An 8,063-nucleotide genomic window follows, 5' to 3' on the forward strand; every position below is an offset into this window, starting at 1 on the left:
GTGTGGTTATGTATAAAAGACCTCGATTTGGCTTCGTTTATGATCATATCTGAATTATGCTCAGTGAAATAACAATCACATTAAATCCTTGTTATGTTATATATGTTCGTTTTGGTTATGTATTATAGGGGAATAGTATAGAGAAGTAATGTGAGAAGCATAAAAAGATAATTGAATTTTCTATCGCAGTTTGTGTTCTTATTCAACTTTGGTATCCATTGTTTACCTGCTTATAAATGATGGAGAACTCATAATTTGTGGGTTGAAAATATAGTTGTGGGAGCAAGATTTCACATGTGAATCACGAAATTACGTGTGGACAAGAATTGGAACAACAGAAAACACTTCCCTTCAGCAAGAGGAAAAATAAAAGACAAAATCGTTGATGCCAAAGTGCCTATTCCATGGCATTAAATTCATAACCATTTAAGACCCACTACCTCACCATTTCTTTTTCACTAACTCTCCACCATCAACACTTCTTTAATCTATTTAATCCATCATGATCCTTTCACTGCCTACCATGAATACAATAACCTTCTACTTACCTCATTGCCCATTATAAATTTGTCGTCCACTCTTTTTGCAAAGACAAACCATTACGACATATGTCTTTCTCCATATCTTTCAAATAATATGTTTTCATTGTAGTCAGTTGCTAGAACTCTAGCTAACGTTAAAGAAAATGTTATTTGAGTAAGTTTCTGCATTGTTCTTTGATCCAGCATATGGTATGAAATATTGCTATAATTTCTTTTATTTTTGGTTGTTCAATATTCTCGTGTTCTTTTTGTATAGTTGATGTTAAGTGCTATTATCTTTTTATGAGTTCAATTGTATTTTTCTCATTGTTAAGAACTAGCTTAGAACTCTTTTAATTTATAAGAACCAACATTGAGCAGTTCAGTTTTTCTTAAAAATCATTGATAAAAGATAAATATTGTAAAATTAAATTGATTTTAATTTATTAATCTTCTGATTAAAGTTTCTTTATGATAATTTTAATCAAGTTATAATTTGTATTAAAGAGTAAGAAACATATTTTTCTTAAAGAACTGAATCTTCATGTGTTTGTATTTTCATCATTGATATTTTGATCTTAAACTCTGTCTCAACAATATTAAAATCAAATTACATTTTCATTTTTGGTGTCACTTTTATTCAGAACTTTTACTATCTGCTCCTTGAATATACAATACTTGGGACTTTGCAACAAGTTTTTGGGCAATAATAATCTTGGAAGTCCAAGTATCCTATCCTCAATAAGCATATATGAAAAAGTCTAAACACAAAGTCACAATTAAACGTACCAAAATGAAAACAACAACAAAAATGAAAAGGTGATTTGATTTGAATATTATAGAGATTGAGTTTGAAATCGAAATATCAATGATAAAAATACCAAGGCATCAAGGTTTAATTCTTTAAGTAAAACATGTTTCATTCAGAAATGTTGACCAGAAGAAAAAAAAATGAAAATCAATTTAATTTTTCAATGTTGTCTTTTAATAATGATATTGTTCAACATATTGAATTCTTTAATGTCGGTTTTTTTAAATGAAAATAATATTAAGTCAATTCTTAACAATGAGAAAATACAATTAAACTCATGAAAACATTAGCACTTAATATCAATTATACTAAAAAATTTTGAAAATTTTGAACAACCCAAAAATTAAAAAAATAAGCAATTCATACCATATGCGTGATCAAAGAACATTCCATTTAGCCTTAGGTAGAGTTTTTGGAATTCATTACAAAGAAAACATAATTTAACGCTTTGAACGAGATGGAAAAAAAATTGTAATGGTGTGTCTTTGCAAAAAGGTGGACGAGTGATTTGTAGTGGGCAATGAGAGGTATGTGGAAGGTTAATGTATTCATGGCGGGTAGGGAAGGGATTAAGTGATGAATTAAATGGATTAAAGAGATGTTGATGGTTGAGAGTTAGTGAAAAATAAATGGTGAAGATAGTGGGTGTTAAATGGTTATAAATGCTATGGAATAGGCTCTTTTTATTAACGGTTCTGTCTTCTATATATTCTCCCTATTTACTTTTCTTTTATAATTACAAAAATCTCAAAATTAATTTTTTAATAAAGTCCACGAACAATTCTCTTTACAATTTGCTTGAACGTGGACAAATCGATATCTTCATCTTTTATGTTTTCCACTGCCAATGTAACTCCTACACACAGAAATATCGTAATAAGTTCAATATAGAAAGTTCATAATTTCAAATGGTGAGAATAAAATATAACAAAAAATGAAAATATCATTATTAAGTCAAAACTATATTATAAAATCTTCAAAAAAATATTAAAAGATAAGAAGTATTTATAATGAAAAAAGAATAAAAAAAATCCATAACATCCAACTAATAGTAGTTAACGTCCAGCTTTTTTTTTTGTTCTCCTTATTCACGTTCTGTTTTTTTTCCCTCCTTATTCACTTATGTTATGTTATTTTTTCTTATCTCTTTCTGTCATTTTCTCCTACTTTTTTCTCTTCTTGTATAAACCATCATGTCATCATCTAGCTAACTGGAGTGCTAAAGAGAAAACAAAAGAATGGATGTAGGAAATAGAATCGAAGAAGTATTTATAATCTCCATTAAAAAGACAAAAAGGTTTATAATCTTCCCATCAAATAAATGGCAAACATAAATTTACACATCAATAATAAAAGAAAGAAAAATTGTGTATATTTGGCAAGCATTCCTATTGATATATTGACCTGTACAAAAAAAAAAAAACAAAGAAAAAACTAGTTAGTAGTATACAAATAAAATTTCATAATAAAGGTATTACTGAGAGCATAATATACCCATGATTCCAGATGCCATCTCTAGTTTGATCACCATTTAAAGCTGTATGTGGCTTATCGATCATCAAGTTCATAGCCTGTATAAGCTAGTTACGAAAATTGATTATAATAAATAAAAAAAACTTACCATGACTTATAAAAAGGATATTATAAATCTTAATATACCTGACTCCGCACAATGTCATTTGAAACTTGCAAGTCTTGAAATTGTAAAGGGGAACTTGCAGGGTTAAGTAATGGTTGGAAACTATGTTGAGGGTCTCGGTAAGGCATCCATGATATTGTATTAGGTGCCCCATGATCTTGTGCCTATGTAGTTTTACAGTAACATTTTAAACTAGAAACATGATATGAAAACAAAAATTAAATAAATGATACTTACAAGATGTGTAGCTAGATGACATATGTTATTGTCTCTTAAGTGTTGCATTTGGAGATGCACCTGTTCATTATATACAACTAAATTAATAAAAAACTTATTATATTGGAATTGAACTTTGAATGTAAAAGAAGAAAATACCTGTGACGAACGAGAACTAGATGATTTTTTATTCTTAGCTATGTTTTTCTCCAAACAACTTTTTATTCTTTTTCTTCCACGGGATGCTTCCCTCTTCTTTAATCCTTTGCTTGGATAACTTTTGCACTATCCAAGAAACATGCCTCATTACCACCATCTGTCACTATGGTGGAAGGTGACCCTTGGCCATCCTTATCATGTACTTGACCATCCATTTTTGAACTTAACATGTCTTCAATGGTTTTGCTTAGTTGATTCAAATGACTAACAGAAATCTTATATGTTTCTTCACATGGAACATAAAGACCTATATCGAGATGTTTGTTGTAGTTTCACATCTGTCTGGATGTGACGTCTGTGCATATCTTTCACACTTTCAGATCTTGCTTTTCTTGTCTACCTTTTTAAAATATACTGGTTAGGAAATTCTTTGACATTCATGTAATTAGTAAGAATTTTCAGTGCATGGCTGCACAAGAAACCTTTCATCTCAAACAACTTACAACTACAAGAGACATCACCATCTTTCTGTTTTCTAACACGTCGCTCTTTCGAGTTACCATGTAGGACAACTGTATACACCAAATCATCACCATCTTCCTAACAAAATATCATGTCTCACTACTGTTTGGGCCTAAATTTGGCACGCCAAAAATCAAAAGACAGACCCATGATGAAATTATCTGCTCAGCCCAAAAAGCTTGAGGATAACAAAATTAGGATCCAGACAGGCTGGGCTTTACGCCAGGATGTCGAAAACAAAGCCTCCAGCCCAAGAAAGACCAAACATGGAAATTGTCATTTGGGCTCAGCCCATAAATTTCTGTTGGATTCAAACCCAAGGGATTAAAAACACATCCACCTCAGCTTTGAAAAGTCAGCATTTTCAACTAAAGTTTTTATATGGGAAGAGACGTCTCTGAAACACTCCCAACACAAGATCAAAACCCCGTCTATATTCAAAGATTTTGCTCCAAAGCAATACACCATTTTCTAAGGAATTCACGGGTCACACTTTCTCAGTTAGAACGGGAAACAGGGAATTGTTCAGGAAATACAGAAGAAAACCAAACCGCCATAAAAAGCCCACACAGACGGTGGCGTTGGTTGAAACAAAAAAGCTGCCGCCCAGGAAACCAGGGAAATGACTGCTTTAGGAGGTGACTGCTGTGAGCCTATCTGCCATTGATTGATAAAATCTTTTCTACTTTACGTTTTAGGAGATCTTTTTGCCGCCCATTATTAAAATTAAAAACACCTCCAGGAAGGTCTCTTATAAAAACAAGAGTAGGCAAGAAAGAAAAGGACACTCAATTCATCAATCAATCAAAAAAAAAAACAACAACAAGAAAACAACCAAAAGCTCACTTGGATTCCAAGAGAAACCAGCTTTAGATCAGAATTCCAAAGTTCAGACTTAGAAAATAAGTCTTCTAAAACGAGATCCCTCGTTACAAATTTGGTTCAGCAAAAGCCAAGACAAGCAGAGTTTGAGTTTTCACAGACGTGGAGACCTCAGCGAACTCATGAAGAGTCCTGCTCAAGCAGAACAACGCTCGTAGTGCAATCCCTAGCCCATCAAACCCTCGAGAACAGCCACTTCTGCCCCCTTCAAACTGAAGAAGCTGCAGTTCTGCCCACTCAAAGGCCTCACGAAGCGTGAAGTAAACATAAAGCTCTGCCAAAATCAAACTTTGGTATCGATTCATAGGTCAGCCTAGCATCTGAAGCCACGAAGCAGTACGGACCGGCCCAAGTGCGTCCAGTCCAGCCCAAACTGGAACCTCCCATCCAAGCAGAAACGGAGTTCCGGCCATCTTTTAACCTTCCTAGAGTCGATATGTATATTTATTGCTTTGTAAAAGGCAGTTCTGCCTGAAATAGTCCAACTTCTATCAAATATTTCTGGCCAGAACAGCCGTTTGATACTGAGATAAATTGTGAAAGTCCTTACCAGTCTGAGGCAAGAAAAGAACTTACTTGGGAGATATTCCTCACCCAAATTCACAATCGTTTGTTTTTAGAAGTCAGTAACTTGGGGCGCAAGTTATCTATTCTAAAAAGAAGTCTGCTAGGATTTACATTGCTAGCAGTGGCACGCTCGCACACCAAAGAAAGCTGACTTGTTGACCAACACATGGTCTCCAAGCCAGTGGGGAACTTCGCCCTTCCATCACAGGAGTAAACGCGAAAACGGGTGAACAATTTGGCACGCCCAGTGGGACTTCTCAGTATACATACTCTGACAGAGCCGTTCACAGGTTTACAAATACAGGAAGCTCTAGCCAGAATCCACACCAGATATGGAGACAAACCAAATGGCTCGCAGGGAAGGTCCCGAGTCAGAAGAAAGCGATGCTAGACAATCAGCTCGCGGCAGTACAGGAAGTAGACGTTCTAGGACTAGCTCCAGAAAGATGAATCAAATACAGGAGTCAATACTCCGACAAGAAGTCACGGTGCAAAGGAACCAAGACACTCTCAATAATATGACAGCAATGATGCAGTGGCAGGTTAACAGGCAGTTCCGGAAAGACCGAGAAACCGCCATGGCCAGAATCCCAAACCCTGATGCTGTAGTCCAGCAGTTAGACCTCCCTTACGGCCCTCCGCCAGGACTAGCATGGCCATACCAGGAAAACCCCCTAGTTGCACAGGTCGCTGGTGTACCAGATCACAGAGAACTCCAGGCTGGTCCAAGGGAAGGAGTCCTTCCTAATCAAGAACACGGATCCCCAGCCCGACCAGATGACCTTGCACTAGTTCAGCAGAACCAGCCAGAACCTCAACCCATTCCACCCTTGGTGGCCCAGCATGATCAACCTTTGGCACTTTAGCCTGAACCATCAGCAGTATTGCCATATAGACCCAGAAGGATGGACCCTAATCCATTCCCTCCACCCGCAAGAGGGAGAAGAGGCAGAGGGGGAAATAACCTTTTTGCTAATCATGACAGGAATAGGCTGGGGGCAAACTGGAGAAATCACCTAGACATCGAAGAGCAGGAAGGGCACAGAGAGGAACCTCCACCCAGACCATACAGAGCGGAGCCCAGGATCGATTACATCCAGCCAGAACAGGGACAAAATCTTCCCCCCGTCAATGCTTTGAATGACATAGGGGCATTGCAAAGAATGATAAGAGAAATCATGGAACCCGAGGCTAGGAGAGGGGAAAGGCCTACTTACAGAAAACCATATCCAGCCTACATCGATCAAATACCGTTGCCTCCAGGTTTCAAAGTACCAAACTTCACCTTGTTCAACGGGGAGGACCCCCACGCTTCCTCAGTTGAACATATAGGCAGGTTCTCCGTCCAATGCATAGCTATTGAGAACAACCCTCTGTTGAAATTAAGACTTTTCGGCAATTCTCTCTCTGGACAGGCTTTCACCTGGTATACCAGCCTGCCAGCCAATTCTGTGCAAACTTGGGAGCAGATGGAAAATGTCTTCCATGACTATTATTACAGGATCCAGCCAGAAGTCACCATTAGTGATCTAGCTGCCCTCAAGCAAAGCGAAGATGAACCGGCTCAAGATTTCATAACCAGGTTCAGAAAGCTCAAAATGAAGTGCCGAATCCCCATGGAAGAAAGACATTTCATCCAGATGGCCCAAGCTGCCCTTAAAATCTCTCTCAGGAAGAGGTTCGACGGAATGTTGTTCGGGGACCTGGCAGAACTGGCTGATAAAGGCATCTAAATATGAGGAATTACTCAGGGAAGAACAGCAAAGAAGGAACTCCTCCAAAGGTACTTATTACAAAACCCCTTCTTCTTCAGTCCACCTGATTGGGGTGGAATCACAGGAAGATACAGAAGAATCAGAAGAGAGAGAGGTTTCAGTGGCAGAAATGGCAAAACTAAAACATCCCATTAGTTGCAAAGCCCTTACAAAGCCACCTAAAGACCAAAAGCCCCCACCATTCACAGGAGGATTCGTTCCCAACAAGCCAATGCAAAACAAGGTTTACTCTTTTGATTTGACCAAGGTTGATGCTTTGTTCGATGAAATGCTGCTACAGAAGGCAATAGAAACGCCCCACAGAATACCCAAGCCGGAAGAACTCAAGGGCAGACAGTACTGCAGGTGGCACAACTCTTGGAACCATTCTACCAATAGTTGTGTTGTTTTCAGGGACGTAATACAAGAAGGGATAACGGCAGGAAGGTTGAAACTAGCAGAAAAACCTCCATCGGTCACGACAGATCCTTTCCCTCAACCACAAGTCAATATGGTCAACTTGAATTGGCCAGAACAGAGGGAAACTCAGCCAATGACAGATGCCGGTTGCAGCAGAAGCAGAAGAATCATAAGAGAAACCAGTCAAAGACCAAGAGCCACCATCTCGGCTGGGGTAGTGCTTTGTAGCAGGTGCAAATGTGAAACAGAGCTAGAAGTGGTTCTAGACAGGCAAAATCAGCCCACACCTAGTGTCTTCGATAGGATTGGAGCCTCATCCCGAGATAAAACAAGACAGAAGAACTGTTTCAGGCCTACACAATGCAGCGAAAGGAGGACAGAGCAGCCCAGGAAGGAAATATCAATCAAGACACCCGGAAATGAAAAGCCTTTGGCAACAATCATAGAGGGCAGATGGTACTCCGTAGGAAAAAGCGGTAGACCAACTCTGGAGTTAACCAGAACTCAGAAAAGAAGAATCCAGAGGCAATACTGCACATATCTTAAGAGCCAGAATAATACGCAGGTACATC

The sequence above is a fragment of the Prunus dulcis genome, chromosome 2 (assembly GCF_902201215.1).
Source record: "Prunus dulcis chromosome 2, ALMONDv2, whole genome shotgun sequence".
In the NCBI taxonomy this organism is placed as follows: domain Eukaryota; kingdom Viridiplantae; phylum Streptophyta; class Magnoliopsida; order Rosales; family Rosaceae; genus Prunus; species Prunus dulcis.